Genomic DNA, 15,964 nt, shown 5'->3' on the forward strand with positions numbered 1-15,964 from the left:
TTGGACATTCTTGGTTCGATTACCGACTACCTGGGGAATAAGTGGACGGTTGTTAAGACGGTAATTCTTATCGGTGCAGAGGACATCGGTAAGTTCGGCCACGTTGGAAATATAACCAATAGAACAACAACCAATCCTCTAAATTTTACATTTATATTTTACTTTCCCACTAGCTCATGCTAAACGTAAGCGAAAAGTCCTCTTTAAACTTATTTAGGAATCGTAGGCATAGGTGGGTGGTTAGGGTCAGAGAAAGATAAACGAAATGAAGATAGTAGGAAAGTGAAAAAAAACCATCATCGTAAGGTCTAAGATCGTCAGTCCTATTATGACTGGTTCGACACGCACCTCCTGAGGTAATCTTCACATTTCTCTAAAACTAGAACATCCCACATCCTAGACTATTTGTGAACAGTAATCTAATCTAGGTCTACCATCTGGTACATTACAGACTGTAATTTATTTCAATTTCCATGTGTTGATATGTAAAAAAAGGGTTATATAGTGTATCATTTACAGTTACCTACTAAAGAATCCTTTGTTTCTTAGTAATCCTTCTGTTTTCCATTAATGCACAAAACTTCATTGAAACTTAATTTACTATACATTTCAACCTTCGTGATAGTCGGTGGTCACAAATTCTAAACTAGGAAAGACCTTCTATCGAATACAATCTTCTCGTATTTGGTCCTTCTTTTGCTGCTCAATTGAGTACGTAATAAAGATTCAGGAATCATAATTACCTTCCTATTTGATATTACCTTACAGATAGGACTGGACAGAGTACTGCTTTACTTGAAAATGGATAAAAAGCAGTTTAATTCAAACCTTTTTATGATCAAATAGCTTTAAGTTCTTTCAAAGTCTTAAAATTGAATCTACTTTCTTCCAAACTAATTGGTAATTCGAGGTCCTTGGAATTTAAAATATAATTGGAACTTGAAGGAGTAAAGATCTTTGGGTTTAGGGCTTGGAGCTTTTTTGGTGAAGACAATGTCCGACTTATTGGTAAAATCTTAGTAAAGTAAGGTAAGGTGAATTTATGGAATTCGTGGACCGTGGTTGAAGTAAATAATACCCAAGTCATTGGAGGACCGTTGATTTGCCGTTGCAACTGCTAGCTAGGGGCGTCGTGGTATTGCTCGCGTGTTCTATCCTCATCGTGTGGATTTCGCGTGCCAAAGAAACGACCCAGATTTCGATAGCAACATTGTCCACCTTCACCACTACTTACATTCTACATAAATGTTGCTCGCGGTATGTTAGTTTCATTTTTAGACATTCCAGCCGGGTGACAGGTGACTGAAGACTTTTTAGCAACCTGGCTCGATATTAGTAGGATAGGAAGTGTGACATTCCGTAAAGGAGCAAATTGTCGCTAATCAAGACAAATACGTCTGCAGAAATCCGCAAGTTAATAGATCGTGTAATTAATGATTTCCGAGAAATGCTTGCAATAAAAAGTGGTGAAATGCTTTTCTACAAATTAAGACATGCGAGTAGGTGCAACCGTTTCAAATTATAACACATAAGGGTATAAAGTGAGTTACTTACCGTAAGTACTAGAAAGTCTTTAGATAAAGCAAGATTTACAAAACTACCTCCTCAGTAATAACGTGTATGTTCTTTTGGTCAGAAGTTTCCATGAAGTTGGGGGAAAACTCTAAACAAAAATCAAGAAAGTTAATTCAAATAGTTATAGTACGTAACTTCCGGGATTTATTAACATACTATTCTTAAGATTTCTACATTTATTAGTCTTATCATAAAATAATTGAAATGGAGCTTGTTGGAGCATACGTAATCCTAAAATGTAGCATTGTACTACAGATGGCGTTTACCGCGCCATTTGTTGTATTTTATAAAACGCGCTGTTAAGACAGCAGGTAAAAATTGGTCTTTTTTGTCGAAGCTGCCTGCGACGCGCCGATGAGATCCAGAGAGATCGCAATCGCGATCCGCGTTTGGCAGTTTCGACAGAATACAGACCACTTCGAATTTTTTTATTCGATTATGGTAACGTGCCTATCACGTTAAGGTGAGCTACGCCGAGATTCGTTTTAGCAAGTAGATATCCATATATTTAAATGGGCCTTGTTGAAGCATACGTAATCCTAAAATGTAGCATTGTACTACAGATGGCGTTTGCCGCGCCATTTGTGGTATTTTATAAAACGCGCTGTTAAGACAGCAGGTAAAAATTGGTCTGTTTTGTCGAAGCTGTCTGCGACGCGCTGATGAGATCTAAAGAGATCGAAATCATAATCCGAGTCTGGCAGTTTCGACAGAATACAGACCACTTCGAATTATTTTATTCGATTATGGTAACGTGCCTATCACGTTGAGGTGAGCTACGCCGGGATTCGTTTCAGCAAGTAGATATCCATATATTTAAATGAGCCTTGTTGGAGCATACGTAATCCTAAAGTGTAGCATCGTGCTACAGATGGCGTTTACCGCGCCATTNATTTCAGTTGGTGGGAGACTATGATACAAGAATGTTGTCTCTTAGCTGTTTGGCTGTGTTTTACCGTCCAATAAAACTGATTCCTACGATTTTATTTTCACACTTCGACTTTACTGCCGAGTCTTCGGAAAAATTAAATTTATTTTGTAATGTACTGAGCAAGTAAAATAAAAAAAAATGGACGAAGTGCCTTCTGGTGACACAAATGACTTTTTTAGAAAGCAGCGTGACGAATAAGGAGACGTTTATGGGTCCTAGAACATCAGCCGAGATATAGCAATAAACAACTGCGCGTACTCCAATTACTTAATTTAGTACGTACATGATGCACTTGAGGAAAGTCCGTCTGTTATTTCGTAAGTTTCGGTACCAATTTTCGCCCATTTTTATTCGTTGTTTCTTCATCGGAACTGTGAGTCTGTTCTGCGTGCATTTCGAATGACTTTAAGTGTCTCTTTATTGTCCCCTTTTACGGTAAAAACTCTCGTCGATCCGTATTTCCGGGTACAATTATCCACAGTTTCTTCCTTTCAGACCATAAATCAGTTCGATTGCCAATGAAAATTAACGAACCTATTAAACTATTGCGTTCAGTTTTTACCGCCTGGCCCCAGGCCAGAAAGTGCACTGTTTGAACTCTTTTATCGGGGAATACCCGTTAACCGAGCCGTTTTATTTCTATACCGCTGCTTCGGCCCAGAGGACCTAGTGAACTCATCACTGTTTAAATGAAAGAAAAACGATGCGTAAAAAGTAATTTACATCATCTTATTAAAATAATTACTGGCTATTTAGTGCTGCAATTGTTACGGGCACGCATCAACTCCAGGTGTCACTCGATGGTTTTACTCAAAGATCCCTGAGTTTTTAGTCATGTAGATACAAGCTCATGTACCTATCTTTCATTTGATACTACAGGTGACCGCATATTAACATACAGCTCTGGTTAAATACTTTTCTCCAAGAAGTCGAACTTCTTCTCTCAAGAATTTCACGAAAATTCATGAATAGTTATGCGCGTGAGTCGTGTAACCGTCTTCGTGAACTTAGAATGCCAAGTAGTTGCCTCTCATAAATGAAAATTTAGTACTACGGTGACTTAGCGGTCTAGAACTTAGCTTAAAATTCGGAAGGACATCGGTCATCTTCCCGGTTCTACTGCCCTGGTCCAAACTATTTTTCTATGGTTTCGTTGAATGGTTTAGGAAAACGCTGGGCAACTATTTTTCATAAATAATCTTTCGTTGCTCTCCCGCCTCACCCATTTCCACGACTTCTAAGCTAAGACTAAGGAGGGCTTTCCACCCTATCTATTAACTACACTATAGTGTAGGTCAGAGATACTACCCGCTACTAAAGTTGGTGAGGTTGAATATGCAAAAGTTTAAATGATTTTTACCTTCTTTGTAATTTAGAGTTTTTCTTTGGCAATTTGACAATCACTAAGAGTTTAGGTTTAATGTCAGAAGTTTTCCAGCTTTATTTCATTACTTGTGTTAACGTTAGCAGATAGATAGCAATTCATGTTTACCCCTTTGGCTAGGAGCCTTAATAAGTTAAAAATACAAATACCGCGTTCATTCGTTGTTCATTCTGTAGCAAGAAGAATTTCTCGTTAGCATGGAATGTACGTAGTAAAAACAAAAACCATGTTAAGGCAAACAGTTACTTTGAATTGTAGTGTTCCCAGTTATTTAAAATTTCAAAGTGATATCGACATGAAAAAGCCTAAGTGTCTTTGATGAACTGAATAGTATGAGTAGTTCGATGCGGTAGCAATTATTGTAATCGCCGTGCTTTTACGCTGTCTGTCGGTATCTCTACTTCTTCGTATTGTAAATGTAAATTGCATCGTCGAGATTAGAATGACACGTGATAACGAATAGTTATATAAATATAGAGCTGCAACTATTTCCGGAAAGATGTTGTTTCAAGGGTCATTGAAGCGAGATGGAAACGTTAGCTCGTAAATTGTAATAGAGTTCGTACTGTGTTTAACACCTTATAAAATGACGATTGACGACCATCATCATGAGGCCGTCAGTCCTAAAACTAGTTGGACAAGCACGTCCACTCTTTCCTATCATGAGCTAATCATTTCCCTAACTAGAACATCCCACATCCTTAATTGTTTGTGAACAGTAATCTACTAGGTCTACCTCTCCTCCCCTTAGCTCCTGTTTCTGCTTCTACTTCTAATATGTCTCCAACTAACTCTTCATGCATGCGGACTATACTTCTACACCATTGTCGTTCAAACGGAATATCTTTGACACTGAATCCGGTTTTAATGCCAACTCTGACATCTCCTTTATTTCTCAGTCTCGTTCCTTCCAATATTTAAATAACCCTTGAGTTGTAGTAAAGAGAAGGTCTATCTTCTCAAAAACTGTCATATGTTGATCGATGGTGGTACAGCATTACCGAGCGGTATAGTTTAGAGGTTTAAACCATTGCTTAGCATTCGGGAGGTTTGATTACGGGTCCGTCTGCCTTGGTCTAAGTTTTTCTGTGTTTTCCTTGCATCACTTAGGCTAATTCTGGGGCAGTAATATTCCACAAATAATTTTTTACTCTCTTCTGTCTTCACTTCGTCTGTCTCATCTTTCTCACTCGAACAACCACCCACCCATTCCCATGATTCCTGAAAGGAGGTTGAAGAGGGCCTTCCGTTCTACCTTCCGGCGTAGTCCAGAGGGACTGCCCGCCCATCAGCATGTGGGAATGAAACACCCAAAAAAATGTGGTACATCATCATTGTTTAGAACCATCCACAAACAATACTGCACATAGATAGATAATAGTAAAAATCGAATCAATATATAAAATGGTAATAATTGGCCAAATGGGAAAATCTCTAGTTCAGTTACATTATTTTTTCCTGAGAGTAGAGAATGTGCAATCCAAACACTAAATGTAAAAAATATTGTTTTCCAGTAGAAAGTTTCTTTTTTCAGTTTTGATTAATTTACAAATCGAAAACAAAATTTAATACTTCATGGATCGTTATCGTTTAAGAAGAAAGAAATAAATAAATTCAATGGGAACTGTTTTACCGATAATTAGTCGATCTACTCTATAATTATTATAACGTATCTGTCGTATTAGCTACTAAAGTACCTATTGCTTTCGCTTCTAAAATTGAAACGTAAACTTGTATTTAATATTAGAAGTAAAAGAGCTCATTTAACGGTCGTATCGGTGTTCATTATATACAAGTAAATAATCTGGAAGTCCCGCATTATAAAGTAAGAGTGCAAGGTACATTAACTTTATAGGTACGCCCACGACCGGTTTAATTTTCATAATGCGTACCCAATGAACTGCATAACATCACATAGGAAATTAATGCAAAGTCGATTTTTCTTGCACGAGGCAGCCTAGAAATCTCCTACACGCCACTTAACGAATCGTCGATGTCGTCTAGTTGGACATTCTTGGTTCGATTACCGACTACCTGGGGAATAAGTGGACGGTTGTTAAGACGGTAATTCTTATCGGTGCAGAGGACATCGGTAAGTTCGGCCACGTTGGAAATATAACCAATAGAACAACAACCAATCCTCTAAATTTTACATTTATATTTTACTTTCCCACTAGCTCATGCTAAACGTAAGCGAAAAGTCCTCTTTAAACTTATTTAGGAATCGTAGGCATAGGTGGGTGGTTAGGGTCAGAGAAAGATAAACGAAATGAAGATAGTAGGAAAGTGAAAAAAAACCATCATCGTAAGGTCATAAGATCGTCAGTCCTATTATGACTGGTTCGACACGCACCTCCTGAGGTAATCTTCACATTTCTCTAAAACTAGAACATCCCACATCCTAGACTATTTGTGAACAGTAATCTAATCTAGGTCTACCATCTGGTACATTACAGACTGTAATTTATTTCAATTTCCATGTGTTGATATGTAAAAAAAGGGTTATATAGTGTATCATTTACAGTTACCTACTAAAGAATCCTTTGTTTCTTAGTAATCCTTCTGGTTTCCATTAATGCACAAAACTTCATTGAAACTTAATTTACTATACATTTCAACCTTCGTGATAGTCGGTGGTCACAAATTCTAAACTAGGAAAGACCTTCTATCGAATACAATCTTCTCGTATTTGGTCCTTCTTTTGCTGCTCAATTGAGTACGTAATAAAGATTCAGGAATCATAATTACCTTCCTATTTGATATTACCTTACAGATAGGACTGGACAGAGTACTGCTTTACTTGAAAATGGATAAAAAGCAGTTTAATTCAAACCTTTTTATGATCAAATAGCTTTAAGTTCTTTCAAAGTCTTAAAATTGAATCTACTTTCTTCCAAACTAATTGGTAATTCGAGGTCCTTGGAATTTAAAATATAATTGGAACTTGAAGGAGTAAAGATCTTTGGGTTTAGGGCTTGGAGCTTTTTTGGTGAAGACAATGTCCGACTTATTGGTAAAATCTTAGTAAAGTAAGGTAAGGTGAATTTATGGAATTCGTGGACCGTGGTTGAAGTAAATAATACCCAAGTCATTGGAGGACCGTTGATTTGCCGTTGCAACTGCTAGCTAGGGGCGTCGTGGTATTGCTCGCGTGTTCTATCCTCATCGTGTGGATTTCGCGTGCCAAAGAAACGACCCAGATTTCGATAGCAACATTGTCCACCTTCACCACTACTTACATTCTACATAAATGTTGCTCGCGGTATGTTAGTTTCATTTTTAGACATTCCAGCCGGGTGACAGGTGACTGAAGACTTTTTAGCAACCTGGCTCGATATTAGTAGGATAGGAAGTGTGACATTCCGTAAAGGAGCAAATTGTCGCTAATCAAGACAAATACGTCTGCAGAAATCCGCAAGTTAATAGATCGTGTAATTAATGATTTCCGAGAAATGCTTGCAATAAAAAGTGGTGAAATGCTTTTCTACAAATTAAGACATGCGAGTAGGTGCAACCGTTTCAAATTATAACACATAAGGGTATAAAGTGAGTTACTTACCGTAAGTACTAGAAAGTCTTTAGATAAAGCAAGATTTACAAAACTACCTCCTCAGTAATAACGTGTATGTTCTTTTGGTCAGAAGTTTCCATGAAGTTGGGGGAAAACTCTAAACAAAAATCAAGAAAGTTAATTCAAATAGTTATAGTACGTAACTTCCGGGATTTATTAACATACTATTCTTTATTGTCATTTGAAAGATTTCTACATTTATTAGTCTTATCATAAAATAATTTAAATGAGCCTTGTTGGAGCATACGTAATCCTAAAATGTAGCATTGTACTACAGATGGCGTTTACCGCGCCGTTTGTGGTATTTTATAGTCTTTTCATGATGTAACGTTCAGAATATTTGTGTTCAGATTTCCGTAGCCATCAGGAACAGGAATAGCGAATCTGTTAGTTGTTTTATTCGACGTTTTTCTTGTACGTGTCCATCAGTTACAACAGTGACATAGAAAGTATTCGCGCTTGGACCACGCGATGCGTGAGTTGGTTCAACTTTCTGATGTTTCAACGTCGATACCCAACACACAGCAGCAGCGGTCTGCATTTATGTAACAGTCGCTTAAATTACAACTGCTACTACCTATCGACCGTCCGCCTGGTTTGCGTCGCTCAACTCAAAAAAAAAAATCAAATTTACAACCATATCTACTTACGCTCGCGCTCCTTAGACGCTACGGACGACCACTCTGCTGCCATGTGGAAGAGAAGGTTTCCAATTTCTAGCAGCAGCAACGACAGCAAGTAATAGCAAATAACGTATCAGTGACTCTCCAGTTCCGCTGCCTTACTTCTTTATTAGAAGGCTATAATTTTAGTCCTGCCATTTCACACCAGTATTTATCTCTTAGCCCACCAGTTCCTGCACGATCGTCGTCGTGTCTAACGTGGACGATTGAAAGCCAATTTATTTTAAAAGACCAATTACTTACTAACACCTGTGTTGCTCTTCAACCTGGTGCGACCTAAAATAAATCTTTGAAAATTTCAAAATTCCATAAACGGATTCCACAATGGTTGTTAACAATCATGTATTTGTCATTAAATGAAGAACGACAGAACAGATTTTAGGATTGTGTTCCACATAATTTATAAAATTTTGAACCATTTGGACAGAAGACAATATGAATAAAATCAGTGTGCCCATTATTTTATAATTACGACCATCATAGACGAGACTTATAAGCTATATATATTGCACAATAACAAACAGAAAAAGTAAAAAAACGGTCAATGTAATCAACTTAAGAGAAAGTCAGCATTCGAGCACAGGATGAACAGTGCAGGATGATTCAAAAGTCTTTCTTTCATTTTAATTCAATTTAAACATTAGTTTAATAGTTGTAAGACCTAATATGAGAAGAACTCTAGACCAAGGAGAACTCACGGAATCATGACGGTTTTTACAGTTGTCCATTCTTTATATCAATTTCTGAAGTGGCTGACTTTCGGTATCTAGGAAGTCAGATAAACCAGGATGACAGCAGTAGTAGGGATATAAAGCAGAGGATAGCGCAGGGTAGAGTCGCCTTCGATAAAAAGATGTCACTTTTATGCTCGCGAACGATTAATTTAGAAGTTTGAAAAAGATTTTTAAAGATGTATGTCTGGAACACTGCTCTGTGTGGCTGCAAAATTTGGACGGTGTGCACGGCGAAAAAGAAAAGGTTAGAAGCATCCGAAATGTAAGGATACGATGAATAGAGAAGGTTGAAGAGGTATTAGAAAGAATAGAAGAACAAGGGACTATATGGAAGTCAAAGAGACGCAGGCGAGATAGGTTGGTAGGACACCTTCTCAGATATGAAGGGCTAGTCAGAGACATACTAGACGCAGAAACAGGAGTTAAGAGGAGTGATTAGATTACTGCCCACAAACAGTTAAGGATGTGGGATGTTCTGGTAAATGCGAAGATTAGCTCAGGATAGAAGAGTGGAGATGCGTGTCCAAACAGTCTTAGGACTGACGACCTTATGACGGTGATGATGATGATGATGATATCAATTTCTAAGCAGCTCCTCTACTTTCAACCAGTCTTAGGACTGACGACCTTATGATGATGATGACGACGATGATATCAATTTCTAAGCAGCAGCTCCTCTACTTTCAACCAGTCTTAGGACTGACGACCTTATGATGATGATTATGGTGATGATATCAATTTCTAAGCAGCTCCTGTACTTTTGGAGGATTTTGTGTTCATGCATGACCTCTCCATAGAGCAGGAGATTTTGGTGTTGTGCGTTCCCTCTGACGATTACTATCCATTGCGTGAGTGAAATGAATATAATACCGAATCGTTTAAAACCGACCGTCACAGAATGAAAAGCACGTCCTGAAAATGGACAAATATTCGACTTGGTTATGCGGAAAACGTAAAAGCGACATGCAACATAACATGCTACATTTTGCTACATGGAAGACGCTGCGGATAAGATCACGTCCCGACAAACTTTCTAGTAAGTACAAGTACAACGTGTACAACGTTGCTACCGCAGTGGTGCCCGACACGGCCGGACGTACTATGTAAAACATCGTTTAATGCTAATTGTAAACCATCCAGAACAATAGCTCGGAATAACTGCACTTATCGCTAATCGAATCTAATACCTACGTGGCCCATACAGTTCTCGTGCAGCAGCTTCTTACTTGCCTGCTATCGCCCGATGCATCGGTAATTGCATTGTGAAGGGCCCTCTGATTTTTAAAGATGTATGTCTGGAACACTGCTCTGTGTGGCTGCAAAATTTGGACGGTGTGCACGGCGAAAAAGAAAAGGTTAGAAGCATCCGAAATGTAAGGATACGATGAATAGAGAAGGTTGAAGAGGTATTAGAAAGAATAGAAGAACAAGGGACTATATGGAAGTCAAAGAGACGCAGGCGAGATAGGTTGGTAGGACACCTTCTCAGATATGAAGGGCTAGTCAGAGACATACTAGACGCAGAAACAGGAGTTAAGAGGAGTGATTAGATTACTGCCCACAAACAGTTAAGGATGTGGGATGTTCTGGTAAATGCGAAGATTAGCTCAGGATAGAAGAGTGGAGATGCGTGTCCAAACAGTCTTAGGACTGACGACCTTATGACGGTGATGATGATGATGATGATATCAATTTCTAAGCAGCTCCTCTACTTTCAACCAGTCTTAGGACTTACGACCTTATGATGGTGATGATATCAATTTCTAAGCAGCTCCTCTACTTTCAACCAGTCTTAGGACTGACGACCTTATGATGATGATTATAAAAAAAATCAAATTTACAACCATATCTACTTACGCTCGCGCTCCTTAGACGCTACGGACGACCACTCTGCTGCCATGTGGAAGAGAAGGTTTCCAATTTCTAGCAGCAGCAACGACAGCAAGTAATAGCAAATAACGTATCAGTGACTCTCCAGTTCCGCTGCCTTACTTCTTTATTAGAAGGCTATAATTTTAGTCCTGCCATTTCACACCAGTATTTATCTCTTAGTCCACCAGTTCCTGCACGATCGTCGTCGTGTCTAACGTGGACGATTGAAAGCCAATTTATTTTAAAAGACCAATTACTTACTAACACCTGTGTTGCTCTTCAACCTGGTGCGACCTAAAATAAATCTTTGAAAATTTCAAAATTCCATAAACGGATTCCACAATGGTTGTTAACAATCATGTATTTGTCATTAAATGAAGAACGACAGAACAGATTTTAGGATTGTGTTCCACATAATTTATAAAATTTTGATCGATTTGGACAGAAAATAATAAGAATAAAAACGAGACTTATAAGCTTCATATATTGCACAATAACAAACAGAAAAAGTAAAAAAACGGTCAATGTAATCAACTTAAGAGAAAGTCAGCATTCGAGCACAGGATGAACAGTGCAGGATGATTTAAAAGTCTTTCTTTCATTTTAATTCAATTTAAACATTAGTTTAATAGTTGTAAGACCTAATATGCGAAGAACTCTAGACCAAGGAGAACTCACGGAATCATGACGGTTTTTACAGTTGTCCATTCTTTATATCAATTTCTGAAGTGGCTGACTTTCGGTATCTAGGAAGTCAGATAAACCAGGATGACAGCAGTAGTAGGGATATAAAGCAGAGGATAGCGCAGGGTAGAGTCGCCTTCGATAAAAAGATGTCACTTTTATGCTCGCGAACGATTAATTTAGAAGTTTGAAAAAGATTTTTAAAGATGTATGTCTGGAACACTGCTCTGTGTGGCTGCAAAATTTGGACGGTGTGCACGGCGAAAAAGAAAAGGTTAGAAGCATCCGAAATGTAAGGATACGATGAATAGAGAAGGTTGAAGAGGTATTAGAAAGAATAGAAGAACAAGGGACTATATGGAAGTCAAAGAGACNGTAAATAACCGTTGATAGCATTGTAAACGCCATCTGTAGGGTTTAACACTTAGCAAAATTAGTAAATAACCGTTAATAGCATTGTAAACGCCATCTGTAGGGTTTCACACTAATCGCTGAAAAGTAGACCGAGTAAATAGATAGATAAACATGATTCTGAATGATCAAAAAATTAGTGCAGTTATCAGTCAAGAAGTTGTTTGTCCCTTTCAGAAATGCGTTTTCACATCGTCTATCAATCCGGCCGAGCGTGGAACTGCGGATAACGAACATATTTTATGTTTGCGGTCACTTATTACGGTAATTATGGCGGCGTCCACTTGTTAATTGGTGTGCGATTTCTTCTTTTGACGCCTCTCAAGATGTTCTACTTATTACCTATATCTATGGCGCGGTTCTCTATTCTCATATCACGTACTTAAGTGTAATGCCGATAATTAATGCCCTATCGAAACGATTAATTGACCGCAGCTAGAGAGATAAATTGATTTGTATGCGCCATAAATTGTTAAAGAAAAATTGTTGACGCGTACCGACCAAAGCATTATCATTGCACTTGTAAATATTACAAAAAGTAAAAGTTGTTTACCTTCGCATTGTTATAGATTTTAAAGAACAAACGTAAATGATGCAATTTATTTTCGAAAAATTGAATAAGTTCAATCAAGCCAAACATTTGCATGTATTTCGTCATTGCATCCAATCTCGAAATTTGTTTCTTTACTTTGAACGGGTTACATACGATACGATATGTAGAAAATATCTTTTCTATTACTAATAAATTTAGTTTGCACGCTCCACCAAATCATTGTCAGCTTGTGACGTCATACGCAGGCGCAGTTTAGTTATCATTTTGGCAGTAACAAGTTACACCTTTTATTCCAGCTTTTCGGAGAAAGTCTATGAAATATAAAACCCATTAACATATTTAAGATCTCTACTAATTGACATGGGCATTAAAAAATAGTTATATATCCTATTTTAGCTAGATAATCGTACAGATACATAAATAATGCCCTTATTTTAATGCATACATGTACGGTTAAGTGTACTGTATATAATATATATGATGATGACGACGATGATATCAATTTCTAAGCAGCAGCTCCTCTACTTTCAACCAGTCTTAGGACTGACGACCTTATGATGATGATGATGATGATGATCATGATATCAATTTCTAAGCAGCTCCTCTACTTTCAACCAGTCTTAGGACTGACTACCTTATGATGATGATGATGATGATGATCATGATATCAATTTCTAAGCAGCTCCTCTACTTTCAACCAGTCTTAGAACTGACGACCTTATGATGATGATGACGACGATGATATCAATTTCTAAGCAGCAGCTCCTCTACTTTCAACCAGTCTTAGGACTGACGACCTTATGATGATGATGATGNATATTTAAGATCTCTACTAATTGACATGGGCATTAAAAAATAGTTATATATCCTATTTTAGCTAGATAATCGTACAGATACATAAATAATGCCCTTATTTTAATGCATACATATACGGATAAGTGTACTGTATATAATATATAAATATTGTAATGCTTATAGGAAGGCAGCAATTATATTCTTGACAGGAATATATATTAAAATGAATTTTTTATTGTGCTACCATAATCATAAGTGTAATTAAACTATTAATAATGGTGCAATATATATTTATGTGTACAATACATAAATGCAGGTTCACGATGGTCAATTAAAGTTGACTTACAATTAGTACATGTTTACTGTCGCTTCGAGAACGCGCAAATGGATACTTCAGTCGTTTAAAAAACTTCTTATTCACCCAGTCAGTACCGCAGCTAATTTTATTAATTAACTATTAGCGCATACGTACCTACTTGCTATATTACATTTATATATGAAAACATTAATGGGCTATGATGTTTTACATAAATATTGAAGAAAATTATATATGTATACACAAAATCAATTAAAAGTTTACCATCATGGCATCTTAACAGAATTATTAGTAAGTGATAGCTTCAGATAAGAAGATTGAACTTAAATTTATTCATTTAACAGTTATAAATGAAGGCAACGTATTTTTTTTTTGCGTTTTGTCTCTGAAAATAACGATAGAATTTTCGAAACGGTTGTGCTTAGAATTTAAGAACGTTCGTTTTTAATTATGAAAGGTAACAAAGTACCATAACCTCTTTCGTAACTTTTGCGTCCCATTTTTGGGTAAATGTGTTGATCATACAATATATTTGAAAACTTATTAAGAATGTTTTACGCGGTTACTTAACAGGTAATGATTAAAACTGATATATTTTTAATTTCAGATTAATAAATAATTAATAAGTGAATATTTATTTGTTTATGCGATTTAAGTCTTGCGCTAATTGTCGATAATTTAATGGATTTGATTGCGCCTGGTTAATGTAAATAACGGTACCGTAGTGAACCAGTAGCGGTGTTATTAATGAATGGATTGACATAATCGAAGTGGTCTTTGATAGAGGGGAAGGAGAGAGGGAGGTTGATTGGGTGTAGCACTTTCACTCTTTGCAGTAACAGACAGTTCTTCGTTATTATTCGTAATCGTTACCAGCAGCTGGCGTTTGCGTCACAAGAAATTATCAAGGCTTCAGAAAACGAAAGACACTAAATATCCAGAGATCCAAATGCAATTATGATACAAGGACATCCCGGAAAATATTTAAAAATATTCTTTGAAATCATCATCATCATAAGGTCGTCAGTCCTAAGACTGGTTGGACACGCACCTCCACTCTTTCCTATCCTAAGCTAATCTTCGCATTTTCCTAAAACAAGAAGAACCCATATCCTTAACTACTTAACAGTAATCTAATCTAAGTCTGCCTCTACCCCTTGTAACTTCCGTTTCTGCCTTTAATATGTTTCTGATTAGACCATCATGTCTGAGGTATCCAAAGAGTCCTCTCCTCTTTCTAATACCTCTTCATTATCCACGTTTCGCACCCGTACAGCGCCATGTTCCAAACGTACACCTTTAATAATCTTTTTCGAATTTCTAAATTAACCGTTCGCGAGCACAGAAGTGACTTCTTTTTATTGAAGCCAACTCTATCCTGTGCTATCCTCTGCTTTATATCGCTAGTAATCTTTCCGTCCTGACTTATCTGACTTCCTAGATACCTAAAATCAGCCACGTCTTCTAATTTTTCGTCTCCTATCTTTATATCCGCTCTTTCCTACTTTTTCTTACCTTGCATACCAGTATTTTTCTTTTACTTTTATTTATTTTCATACAGGACTGTTTTGTCAATAACAAGAATATTACCGGGTCAGATCGCTTTTAACAAAAAGAAATTACTTTTGTACTCGCAAGTGGGGAATTTAGAAATTTGGAAAAGAGTTTATTTGGGGAACACTGCTTTGTATGGATGTGGAATGTGGTCAGTGGGCGCTTCGAAATTGGAAACGTTAAAAGTATTTTTAATATGTGGAGGATGTTATATATACTTAGAAACGAGAGAATACTACAGAGAGTAGAAAAAAGAAAACCGTGGAACTTCAAATCCAACCAGTCTTTAAGTTGAAAATCCTTATCATGATAGTATTGGGCCCTGACAAAATGGCGACTTTTATAAAGATGGTGACCATAATATAACACTTTACATAATATATTTGTGACAACAGACAGCCCACTTACTAACCAAAATTTCCTGAAAGAAAAGTGGTTATTGTGTTGTTGTCAAATTTCAAATCTTGCAATAAATACATATTCTAAGGAGACTAATAATGATAATAATTTTGAACAATGTTAAGAGTAAAACAATATCGTATAATCTATCTCATCCGATCTTAAATTTATCTTTTCTTTTATTACAAGCAGATTACAAATTTCTATTTGCCTACCTACCACGCGCTCACCAAATATTTGGAATTCCATGGAACTAAAAAGGTTTTCGATTCGAAATGCAGAATAATCTTCGATGCATAACTATGTACTTACCTATATTAAGAAATACTTAATTTTGAAATTGCTACAATCCACTAACCATTAATGTATTAATTGCTAGTAAGATACCTACCTACATATAGCCTAACCAGATATAAATCTGCGGTCGTACCGTTACAGGAAATTAGAAGTCATACATAAATATATATTTCGATAATTATTTATAAAAGTAGGCAAATCGGAA

This window comes from Agrilus planipennis, unplaced genomic scaffold (assembly GCF_000699045.2).
Source record: "Agrilus planipennis isolate EAB-ADULT unplaced genomic scaffold, Apla_2.0 scaffold3, whole genome shotgun sequence".
NCBI lineage: Eukaryota > Metazoa > Arthropoda > Insecta > Coleoptera > Buprestidae > Agrilus > Agrilus planipennis.